The 13,389-nt window shown below is 36.8% G+C and overlaps 1 long non-coding RNA gene across 1 annotated transcript; it reads left to right on the forward strand.

The window, feature by feature from the left end:
• The first annotated feature begins 6,832 nt into the window (after positions 1-6,832).
• LOC307006501 lies at positions 6,833-11,315 on the forward strand. The gene is made up of 5 exons (XR_013799472.1): positions 6,833-6,930; positions 7,257-7,295; positions 8,080-8,189; positions 9,734-9,792; positions 10,823-11,315. It is a non-coding gene; the product is annotated as an uncharacterized lncRNA (long non-coding RNA).
• Positions 11,316-13,389: the final 2,074 nt, after the last annotated feature.

Raw genomic sequence — 13,389 nt, forward strand, 5'->3', positions numbered from 1 at the left:
TTCAAAGAATTCCCCAAAACTACATTAAAGGGGTATATTGAGCCTTTGAAACATTGCTCATGCCTGCAGTTTGATTGCTCTCCAATGGGAAATTATGACCCATTCACAAATCTGGCCTAGAGACTAGGAACTAATGCAATCAGTTTTTACTTATCAATATAATTATTGGAGTGGGAAGTCCCTCAGTATTCTCTGACTGAGAAGACAATTTCTGGAAATATCTTTAATCAATGAAATAAGACACCTTTGGTATACATTGTATCACATTTGGTTATGCATTTATTACTCTCTATACGAAATATCTGTTGCTTGATAGAATATTTTATTAAACTAATCTGTAGAATAGGCTACTTGATTTTGATTGGTCAATCGTGGCATTCAGCTATTTTCTAATATTATAAAATAATCTCAACTCATCAATATTAAAGGTCCACATATTTATTGGCGAGTATGCAATAAACTAATGAGCTGGTCATTATCCCAGGAGATTGATCACATTTAACAATAATTAAGGAGAAACGTTAAGTTAAGGCTATACCTATCTTACAGTTTCTCATAATTTGTTCCTTACCAAAGAAACTTTGATCAGCAATTACCAGTTCATTTCATCACGGAGAGAACATTACTTTCTAATGAAGGTTTTTTGCCTCTTCGGGGACATAACCTATACCTCTTTCATGAGCCAAGGCGGAAAGATTGCTAGACTCAATACGTTGAGCCAGGTGAAAAGGACTCTGAGGAATAATTAAGAATCACCCACACAGAGCTAAGGATTTGCCAAAGAATTAAACTGGAGGTGCTTCCTCCTTGGGCTGTTCAGGTATTTAATTGCTTTCTGTCAGCTACCCTTGACTTCATGCCAAGTGTTCTCATACTGACAGGATGCAATAGTCTTGAAAAAAAAAAGATGAATTGGTAAAATACCCATCAATATTGGCCTAAGTGTAATACAGTAATCAAAAGTTGATATATGACTTTAGTTGTTATTGTTAATTTTTCGGTTTTCATACAAATAGAAATAAATACCAATAATAATAATAGTTCAAATAAAACCTGTGCTACTTGGCTTGCAATAATGATGATAAAATGCCAGGTCGTTTTCTTTAGACTCGATTTTTAGCTATAACGTTTTGTGTCTTTTAGAACCAAATTCAGGAGTGTTGCAGAATGGGTCTTGAAGTAAGTGTGACAAACATGTGGACTATCATCAGGTCTGGACAGAAACGATCTAACAGGTCATCCAGGCTGTTGCTCCTCAGTGTTGACAAAAAGGGGAGATTTTCTGATGCTGTGAAATCTCCCCAGGGAATCCCATATTGATCTGACACAACTGCATTGATTTTGTTTTAAAAAGGCCAATTTGAGGAAAGTCATGTCAGTCAGTCAAGTCACCTTTATTTATATAGTGCTTTATACAATTTAGATTGTTTCAAAGCAGCTTTACAGTGAAGATGATGCATTCCGGCTGTTGTTCAGCTGAAGTCAGTTCAAAGTTGATTTAGTTCTGTTGTAAATATCATCCATTATTAAATTACTTCATTTTATCTATAAAGCAGTCTAGCAAATAATGATGTCATCGTTCAGCTCAGTTCTGTTCTTATAAAACAGCGTCAGAGAGAATTGGAAACATTAACCATTGCTTGTGTTACTCCATTGGAAACACAAGTGGAGCATGAACCCAAAAAGACTGTAGCTCAATTCATTTTTCTGATTACCCCTTTTGTGTTTTAGCTTTAATTTTTCTATTGAATTTCAGTTTACTTATCTCCTCCATGATTGCACTCACAATAATATGCACAATATATAATTATTATAATGATGATATCACAAGCGTGGCCTTATGGAATGGATGAGGTGTGCCGTTGAATCTGCACCAGCATCATGCTAATAGCTGTAGATATAGGTCATCACAGTCACAGCTGTGGTTAAAGAGCGTAAGAGATGGTTCACTGGAGCTGGAATAAATTAAATGACCCTTCATGCTCCTCTAACAAGATTTTTCCATTAGGACAGCTCCATTTCTTATGCCCAGCAAGCTGACTGGTGGGATCTCTTAGGTAAATTGGCCCATATAGATGAAGATATCTATTTGCTTGAAGTAGAGCTACAAGCAAGTGTACTTGACCTGTTGACCGTAGATTGTAGCCACTGCTTTGAGATTCTAAACGACTAGAATAGGGCCGGTTATGAGCTGGAAGGATGTAATATTACTTTGTAAATATTAAAAGAGTGTCCATCCTGCCATTGATGTTGTTCGACTTTTGAAAGGGTAGGAAATATACTTTAAATGTCACTGAATGTCATGGCTTGTTCTAGCAGTGTTCAAGTCTTAATCTTAAAGCTGAAGTGTGCAATATTTTTTTGATCATATTTGCTAAAACCGACACTATGCTCCAACAGAACAACATAAATCAGCTTGTTTTATAAAAAAAAAAAAACGGCACGTCTACCTCCACCTAGAGCCTTTTATTTGTTTTGCAAAAATCCACCGCTCCCGCTCCCGCTTCTGGTCCAATCAGCACAGGGCTGTGTGAGACCTGACTGTCAATCACAGTTCGTGACCACGCCACAGATCCCCCCTCGCGCACGTTACAATATCACAAGTTCACAGGTGTGTTGGATTGTGCGAAGCGTGATGGCGGAGAGAAAATCTACTAACAAGATTCCAATTCCTCGGTTAACAACCAGAACTAGGAGGTCCAAAACCACCAAGGAAAAGAAAACACCTGTAGAAATCGATGCTGAAGAGACGGGCGCGTTCACAGAAAATCTGGTGCACACGCACTGACGAGCACGAACGCGATGGGAGGGTGCTTGGTGGTAGTGGGGGAGTCCCCTCAATCTGCCAGACTTGCCGACTGCAGCTTTAACTGCATACTGGTCTTGGTGTTTTAATCTAGTTATTTTTAAAGTCAACATAAATAAGAAGTTGCCCAACTAGTCTTCTCTTCCCTATTGAGACACATATCCGAAGCCCCTTTTAAACAGAGATACACTGATAATGTGATCCCAGGAATTTGACTAGGTCACCACCCTGGGGCACGTTTGCGTTCAAACAGAAGGCACTCTAGCAATTTGATGGCAATTTTCTGGGATCAATGCGCTGTGTGAAAAGGGCTTGAGTGAAACAGCTTCTCGGACAAGACAAAATGTAGGGCGGGACTTGATTTTGTCCATCAGGAATTGAATGGATGGTTGTGATTTGCTATTGCTGTGATCTCATTTGAGTGACAGGTTTCCCCGCCCTCTCACCAGTAAACACATCATCAGAAGGCAAGTGAAGGGGACATTATTTTGATTAAAGATTACAAGGTCACATGGAAAATAAAAACAAAAAAACAATGATGTGCAGAGATAAATACGGTATAATAAATACTGCAATATTCCATAAAAAAATAAGAATTATCAATTTGGATTTCATGGTGACTTTAAAACAAATTCATTTTTTACTGCACGATTGCTTTTAATTTCATAATTTTTTTTATTGTTTATAATTTGTGGATTTTTTAGAAGATTTTTAGTTTTGAAATAGTTAATATTCATAATAAAATAATAAAGCATATAAAAAAATATTTTTTATTTTTATTTCTGCTATCACAGGCATCTGCTCGAGACCTGAGGTACAGTATGAGGTATCATTTAATTTTTTCGTCACATTTTAAATTTGGTTAATAATGAATAAATTGAATCGAAAAGTTTGAAGCATATTTTAATCAGATTATCAGATCAACATTAAAAGACCAATATCCTACAGTGATGACTGCAGTTGCTCTTTACAGTCAATCTTTATTCTGCAGACGTGCTGAAATCCAGACTGCAGGAATCTGCTGTATGTCCCCTCCCGGCGGTCCTGTTTCTGCGGCAACCCGCCATTTCTCTACCTGCCAAAACTGGCAGTGGCGTCTGTGAGATGCCTCTAGGCAATAAGACAGAAATATCACTGACAAGGTCAACTCCCTGCAGGGAAAGAGCTGCAAAAAACACCTTGTAGCCTCTCAGAGGTGTAAAAAAAAAAGACTTCAGTGTGAAGCGACTGAATATTGATGGCAAATTAACCATGATAGCATCTGTCATAATCCTTTCTGCATGCATCCCGAAGAAGAATCTGACAGGCACTGCGATGTGTTTTATGTGTGAATATTGTCAGTCCATGCAGAAGCATCATGCCTAATATTCAAACAGGTTTTTGAGCCTTGTGGAATTTAAATGCAACTTCAAAAAAATGCATCCTGGCATGTTTTTAGACTACATTATGTGTCTCAAAAATGCTGGACTTTCTGAAAGTGTTGCAGACAGTTCTCGTAGGCTACCTACTACCACCATATCCCGCAATGTCGATTTGTAATTTCTTTTATCCCCTAAAAGTTTCTAATCAACACCCAATTATCACCTGAGAATATAGAGATGAAAAAAAAGAAAAGAAAAAAAACCTTCTTAGCTATACAGTTGAAATCATATTACGGTTTCCATTATGCACAACTCAAAGGGTTAGTTCACTCAAAAATGAAAATTCTGTCACCTCACCCTCATGTCGTTCCACATCCGTAAGATCTTCGTCCATCTTCGAAACACAAATGAAGATATTTTTGAATGAAATCCGAGAAGTTTCTGTCCCTCCATAGAGATCCAACACAACTACTTCAAAGGTCCAAAACTATAGGAAAGGCATCGTTAAAGTAATCCATGTGACTCCAGTGGTTTAACCTCAATTTTATGAAGTGACGTGAGTGCTTTGTTTGCACAAAAAACAACAACACAATTTACCACTTTATTTACAATAAAATATTGATCTGCAACGCGCATTCGTGAGAGAATCATGACGCATGCGTGTTGTGTTCAGACTCGCGCATCAACACAGCGCACATGCGCCGCAAGTGTTCACGAGAGCAACGCGACGCGTGCATTTTGTGTTCACGCAAGAGCTGACATTGTTGCCTGCCGTGAATGCGCTTTGGATATTGGATAATATTATTTTTTCATAAAGTGGTAAATTGTGTTGTTGTTCTTTGCACAAAGTAAGTACTCGCGTCACTTCATAAAAATTGAGGTTAAACCACTGGAGTCATATTACTTTAACTTTTGTTTTTCCTACCTTTACGAGGGACATAATTAATGACAGAATTTCCATTTTTGGTTGAACTAACCCTTTAAAGTCAGTTATTAATGGTACTGTTGAATAAAACGCAAGAATCATGGGTTGACCCAGGTCAGACTAGAGTCGAGTGAACCTTTAGTGACCTCCCTTGTGCCATGCATCACCAACACCGTTCATCAAACTAGCCCATAGCCGCCAACTCTAGCTGTGAGAAATTAATCAAAATTTAATCTCCCCTCACACTGTGTGGGAAGCCAAGCCTTTGTGCGTTGCCTGACATCTTCAGTTTGGCTTACGGAAAACTCTTGAAAGCAGCCCTGAATCCACTGGTATCCACTGAATCCATCTTTATGGAAACAGGTCATTTTGGTAAAAATGCTGTAACATAATGCATGCAGTTGGAACACAATGATCTATGGAAACATGTTTTGTCTGATAATATACTTTGTTTTGCTAAGCTTATTTGTTTAAATTATCTCAAGCTATGTCCTCTGAATTTGGGAGAGATGTTTTAAATAGAATCTGTCTTTTTTCCAAATGATGAAACTGTCCTACTTTTGTTTACCAAGCCAATCACCCACACGGTCACAGCAGCCATTTTTAGACCTCGATTAATCTTTTCTGAGGGCTTCTGAGGGTTGGGAAAAATAGTGCACTTTCAATTCCCTTTTAAGTTTACAGGTACAGCAGCTTCTGCATTGTAAACCCTTTAAATGGGTTATTAGCGTTAAGTGTCATAAAGATAAACTGTAAGTGGTTTCATTTTTTGTGGCCTATTAAACAGCTGTGAGCTAGTATGTCTCTTTGCAGGACAGAAATATTGTGCATAATAAATTACAGAAGCTTTGTGCACTTGAAAGAAACATTTGCAGTGTAGTGAGATGTCCTGCGAAATAAGAACCTATCTATCTTATATATATATATAAGAATTATTTCTGAAGGATCATGCGAGACTGAATTCCTAGAAATTAACCTCCTTTTAGGCAATGACTAGTGTTGTTTATTTTCATAAATTTTATATTTGATCCTTGCAGCCAAACAATCTTTGATTAAAATATATCTAGATTTTTATCTGAGAGCTTCACTTTCCGCATCTGAGAATTTTTAAGGATCTTGACCTTTCTGTTTTTCTTGTTTAATTCATCTTTTTTTTTTTTTAAAGAGAAACTGAGAAGAGACCGTGACAGAGAGATGAAGCGAGGGAGTTCTCTGACCCATGTGTCAACATAACCTCTGCTAGGATGAAAGGGTGGGTTTGGTATTACTCAACAGCGGACACTGACTGAGAGAGTTTCATCTTTACAGAGTGATGTTTATTCTGTTGCAGTGGGACTTCACACTCATACTGTGGACCTCCATGACTTCCTGCAGAGAGTGCACCTGTCCCTCCCTCTCTGTCTTTCGACAGTCCATCTGTGCTTTGTCCCTAACAACGCCCTTTAGACGTGAACAGCACGTCATGATAGCCTAGCTATCTAACTGTTATTTATACGTATACAGGTATTTAATAATAATAACCCAATGTGTATTAAAAAAGAATGTATGTATATATATATATATATATATATATATATATATATATAGATATACACTGTAAAATATTTCCAGGATTTCACAACATATAACTGTAATATTTCACAATAAATTGCAGTATTACCAATTCACAGGCTTTTACTGTGATATTTCACAATATAATACCGTATTTAGACTTTTATTGTGAAAATAATACAAGGCGGGACTATTACAAGAAACTACTGTGAATTCCGTCTTTTTCGCGCTGCAACTGCGTCATCTCTCATCTCCTCCGTGGTCTCACTCGATGGATTCAGCGGCCGGTAAGTGTTTAAAATATCAAACTTTGTCATTTTGGTGGCTGTTTTTTTATATGATAGTGCATGTTATTTAAAAGTATGAACCAAATTAGCGTTTGTTGTAGGTGCTGTTGTCATGTTTTTGTAACTTAGCCGAAGCAGACTCGCGTCTAGGTTTGAGCGCGCAAATTTGAATGAACAGACGTTGGTTGTAGTGTTAACGTTAATTGTACCGTATTAAGTTAGTAAGGTTAACTGTGAGACACGTTAGCTAAAGTTACATCGTCGAAATTTTTACTTTTGCTTAATGCTTTTCTTAGTTTCTCTAACAGCGTTCTCTTTTCCCACAGCATTTTTCTATGGTGACCACCGGGAAATAAAGTTATAAGGTAAGCTGTGGCCTTATATGTGGGTATGACAGTTAACGTTATTATCAACTAGATCAATTATAGTGTTGTGAATTTGGGCAAATAAATGCTGAAATACAGTTCAAATTTCATAAATTCATCTCAAATTAGTAACGTTAGCTGAACTTCATAATTTTCTCCCCTGCTTTGTGTGTGAAACGGAGCAGCCATTTGTCGGTCTCGTCAACAGAAAAATGAAGTGTGTTGCAAAACAACTGGATGCTTTTATTGTGAAAAAGATATAGTAAATTAAATGTTTATCACTGAATTAGTGGAGATTAGTTGTGCTATTCTACATTAAAAACAGGTCGACATCTGGAGATATTAGGAGCCATTTTGTCTGAACGGGTAATAACGTTAACTAATTCTAGGAGGAAGAGTACGTTCAGTTACAAGCAGAAACAGACATAGGGAGATGGACAGGCCAACATACTCTTAACGTTACTCCATCCTCTGCAAACAGTACGTGCACGTTGTTGTGTGCATAATGCTTGACCTGGGTAAATCACACACCTCTACTTTGTTGCCAGACTATTTTTGACTGTGTGTTTGTGATGGAAAAATGTTTTTCAGTTGCTGTTAACGTTATTTAAATGTTTGCTGTTTAACTAAATCAAAGTAATGTCAGCTTGTTAAAACTGAGCTAACTTTAGTTTAGCTTTGTACTGTAAATCCAGTGACCCACTAAAGGTGGTGACTGGGACTGACACCTTTTTCATCCCACTTGAATAAAACTAACAGCTTTCTTCTGTCTTTTTGTTTATAGGTGCTTCTTGGGCATCAACCCAGAGATGGCAGAGGCAGAGAGGACACATAAACCAGCAAGTCTGCACACTGATCAGGGAGCTCTTGACTTTGAACGGATGTCAATCTAATGTAAGCAATCTAAACTTCAGAGCGGACTAACGAAACACTGTCTCTGTGTTAAGCTAGATATAGTTCTGCAGTAAGATGTTTATTGAAGCTATTAAAGGGTTAGTTCACCCACAAATTAAAATTCTGTCATTAATTACACTCCTTTATAGGGCTGGGCGATATGGCCAAAAAAAAATATCACAATATTTTTTTTTATATCAGTCGATATCGATAATTATCGATAAATGTCAAATCTTTATTTATTTCAAGTTTAAAGACAGATTTGTACTCCTAAGTGAAAGCTGTAGAAACCAGAGCGTTGTGTTTTTAAACTACTCTTGTCAGAACATATCATGACAAACACTTGCCAAACAGGTGAACATTCACAAATCCGAGGTAGAACATTCAAACATTTGTCATTTTTCCTTAACAAAATAAATATCTTTATTTCAGTAGTATTAGCTTGAGTTAGGATGCAGATTTACTTTATACAATTTATGTTCATTAATATGTTGTTCAGCGCGGTCTCATCTGCCTTTAAACTGGTTTAAATCACTGAGACATTTGTGTTCCTCGCTGAATTCAAGCGCTCTCACTGGATCTAGTGACCGAGGCCGATCAGAGTAAACGCGTCTGCTCGAGTGAGCTCGCGCTCACGCTGCCGTTTGGACTTTGAGCCTAGCGGATAAACGGTCCGTGTGGCGCGCGGTTCAAATGAGATTCGTTCCGCTTTTGGCGCAAAAACATTATCGAACATTTATCGAACTCCTGATATCGTTTTATCGAGAAAAATTATATCGCGATAATTATCGTTATCGTTTTATCGCCCAGCCCTAGCCTCGAGTGGGTTCACGTAACGCGTCTGTGTTGCACGTCACCACATAGGCTCATATTGGCCGGCGCTGGTCATGTGTGTGACGCGTGTGATGTGCAACACAGACGCACTGAGCAGTTACACTACGTGAACACACTCAGGCCCACGGAGAACATAATGAATAGTGGAATAATGTCGTTAATTTTTTTGCGCACAAAAAGTATTCTCGTCGCTTGATAATCATATGGTTGAGCCACTGTAGTCACTTGGACTATTTTAACAATGTCTTTAATAACTTTCTGGGCCGGCAAGTTTCAATCCCTTAAGAAGCCTATGGAAGAGTGATCCAGCTCTCAGATTTCATCAAAAATATCTTCGTTTGTGTACATGAACGAAAGTCTTGCGGGGTTGGAACAACATGAGGGAGAGTAATTACTGACAGAATTTTAATTTTTGGGTGAACTAACCCTTTAAATGATGCTAAAGTTAAAGCAATATATTTGTGTAAACACAATTTGTCAAATGTGGGAACAAGCTTTTTTCATAAAAGTGCTTTTATGCTTTTATTACCATACTTTGCACTGTAAAATAGGGCTGCAGCTAACATTTTACTTTTCTGAGTATTTTATATGAAGCTTCAAGTGAATAATTCAAAACTGCTTTTCTTTTCTTTTTATGGAAAATGTAAAAATGCAGAAAGTTTTTGTTTTGTTTTTGTGAAACTGTTTCAGTTTTCTTATCTGCATTTCAGTTCTTCCAGAAAATTGGCGAATACATGCTGATTTAAGGTGTTTCCAGGATTCCTTAAAGGTATAGTTCAGCAAAAAAAGAAAAAATGCTGTCCTTAATTATGCACCCTCGTGCCGTTCCAAACCTGTAAGAACTGCGTTCATCTTCGGGACACAAATTAAGATATTTTTAATGAACTCCAAGAGCTTTCTGTTCCTCCATTGGGAGCCTTCACAACTAATATATTCAAGCCCCAGAAAGGTAGTAACGACACCATTAAAGTAATCCATGTGACTCCAGTAGTTTAACCTCAATTTATAATTTAAAACCATAATTTACCTCTGTTTACAAAATTATATTATCTAAAGCACATTCACGGAACAACACCCAGTCTCGAGTCAACACAATATGCGTGCGTCGTAGTGCTCCTCCTTGTTGTTGCAAAAACAAAGCACCCGCATCGCTTCATAAAATTGGTTAAACCACTGCAGTCACATGGATTACTTCAATGATGTCTTTCCAATCGTTCTGGGCCTTGAATGTGTTAGTTGCATTGCTCCCAATGGAAGGTCAGAAAGCTCTCAGAATATCATTAAAAATATCTTCATTTGTGTTCCGAAGATGAACAAAGGTCTTATAGGTGTGAATGTACATGAGGGTGAGTAATTAACAAAATAATTGTAATTTTTGTGTAAACTAACCCTTTAAGCAAAATTGTCCAATGTGTTGAAGCTGAAATACATTATAGAAGCACATTACATGGATGCCAAACGAGATGTTGCAGGATGTGTAGTTCACCCAAAAAATTAAACAGCTGATGGGGCCACATTGACTTCCATAGTATATATATATATATATATATTTTTTTTTTTTTTTTACTATGGAAGTCAATAGGGCCCATCAACTGTTTCATTTTCAATTCTCAAAATATATTTTTTGCTCAAATAAAGAAAAACTCAAACCAGTTTGGAACAACTTGAGGGCGAGTAAATGACAGAATTTTCAGTTCTAGGTGAACTATCCCTTTAAGTAAGATTTTAGCTTGTCATTGGGAGTATAAATTGAATCAATTTACTTCTCTTTTCTAATACTGATTCTTCATTTTGTTCAGGAAGAACCAGCTACATCACAACCCACTGTGCAGACTTTGGGACGTCTTGACTGGACGTGTCTTCAGTGAGAGGAGAATCTTCAACGATGTGAAAATGGAGGGATCTGAAATTGGCGAGCAGTTGGGGTGGATTTTATTCACGCTGAAAGGCAGTCTGGATACCATAGACCAGATTTTCGCCTCATCTAGGTTCGCCTCTGTTCTGTTGGGTCTTGGGTTGCTATGTTATTTGTTTTGTTTTGATGGTATTACTTTTTCATTTTCTCCGGTCATTGTTTGGCTCTCCGTTTTTACTTGCCATATCGCCACTGAATATGTTGGACTGCCCTTCTGGTCAAGACCTTCACTTCTACCTATTTTTTTGTTATTTAGCTCTGGCTGTGTTTTTTGGACTGCCATCTCGTTGCCTACTCTTGCCCGCTGTTATGCAACGACTCTTGCAACGTTTGTTATATTGTTGTAACAATTTTATTGAAAATAAAATCAATTGTGGAAACTATTGTTTAATCTTTTTTTTTACTACTTTTATGTCATCATATTGCATTACTGTATTAAATTGTAAGTTTAGTTAATTACTGGCTACTAATTGCATTACTTTTACAGCTGAAACACAATAAATTACTGTTCAAGTTACAGCTGATAACTATATTTATACAGTTATGCACTGTGAAATTACAGTAATGATGTGATATCATTAACTGTGAAATCACTGTACACAACTGTCATTTTGCTGTAATTTACATTAAATTTTCTTACTGTAAATTACTGTGAAAGTAATGCAATTAGTAGCCAGTAATTTACTGTAAAATCACAGCAGAATTTTTTACAGTGTAGATATAGATATATATATATAGATAGATAGATAGATAGATAGATAGATAGATAGATAGATATAGCTATATTTAATTATTTAACTATATTTACACTACCATTCAAAAAAGTTTTTTTCTTCAAGAAATTAATAGCCTAATTCTATTCAGCAAGGATGCATTAAATTGATCAAAGTGACAGAAAAGGCATTTAAAATGTTACATTAAAATATTTTTCAAATAAATTCTTGAGCACTAAATCAGTATTTTAGAATGATTTCTGAAGGATCATATTACAGTAGCCTAATGACATTTTCCTGGTTAAATAGGCTAAACAATGGGCTATATCAAAAAAAGATATTAAATAATTACAATTCTATTTTGTATTTTTACATTACCAATGTTATCAATGTTCTATTTATTAAAACAGTATACATCTCATCAAGTTATTGTTTTAAGCATTTTTACACTTAGCCTATTCCAAAAAAATAACTAAAGGCAGTTGCCTATAGGCCTACTGTAATCCTTTTAAACAATATTTTATTTGTATTATGTTCAGCTGTTCTTGTCAACTTATTTTCAGCTCATAAGTCATCAAGCTCAAACAGACAACAAGACAAGTGTCTTTATTTTAGTAAAGTGTCTCACTAAAAAATATCCCAGTCACCATGTTTTCAGTTCATTTCAAGTTTGATTTTGACGTGAAATAAAGCGGTGATATAAGTGGCTGAGTTGTTTACTTAGCTTTTAATTAGTCTTCCCATCAACGCCATCAGACCAAAGCTGTGTCCCAATTCAGGGGCTGCATCCTTAGAAGGTCGTGTGTCTCGTGTGTCCTTCAAAGTGTGCGCGGCCGACGCGGTCTACGGGTCTACCTCAAATTAGCACAGTGAGGAATGTTAAGGGAGTGTTGGGGCGCCGAAATCATACTTACGGGGGTGGAAATCAATCCGCGGTAACAACAACTTAAAAGTATGTATCCCAATTCCGCGGGGATAACCTCAGACTCCAATCGGAAAAGCCTTCGTTGCCCCACTGTGAATCAATCGGGCTTCAAATTCGGATTTCGGTCTGCTCTCGAACGCGGAAAACGCATGAAAATAAGAGGCGGCACTTATCGCACGAACCAATCATAATCCCACCATCATAACCAATCATGTCCAATCATAGCGAGATGGAGCAGTTGCCTTCTCTAAAGAGACCAAACCCACCGCAAGCATTACATAGCCTAATAGGCCTATTTTTAAAAAAATAACATTTTATTTGATATTTTATTTAAATAAACCATGGGTTACAAATATATAGGAGAAGCAAAGTTTCACAGATCTTAAAAATATTCCAGTATTGTTAATTAACTGATAAATGTATGAATTGTGTGCTGTGATTTTGCACTGGAGGAGATTTCTCTCAGGACCTAATTAACAGTTTCAATTGGCTTGCGGAGTGTTTTTAGTTTCCCAGGCTGCCAGTGCTCTGAGATTAATCAGGCATTTGTCTGTACTCTACCCTGTTACATGTCAAGCCCATTTTTACATTTCGAATGAGAAAAAATAAGTTTTTTAGATTTTTTTTAACCATGTTTATTTGATGTATGTCACTAAAGCCATATTTAAAGGGAAAGTTCACCCAAAAATGAAAATTCTGGGTGAGTAAATTAAGACATTTTTGGGTGACCTATCCCTTTAAGCAAAATATTTCATTTTTACCTCCAGATCTGCACATAATGAGCATTAAGTGAGTTACTTATCTTGAACAGAT

This window comes from Phoxinus phoxinus (assembly GCF_949152265.1).
Source record: "Phoxinus phoxinus genome assembly, chromosome: 11".
Taxonomy (NCBI): domain Eukaryota; kingdom Metazoa; phylum Chordata; class Actinopteri; order Cypriniformes; family Leuciscidae; genus Phoxinus; species Phoxinus phoxinus.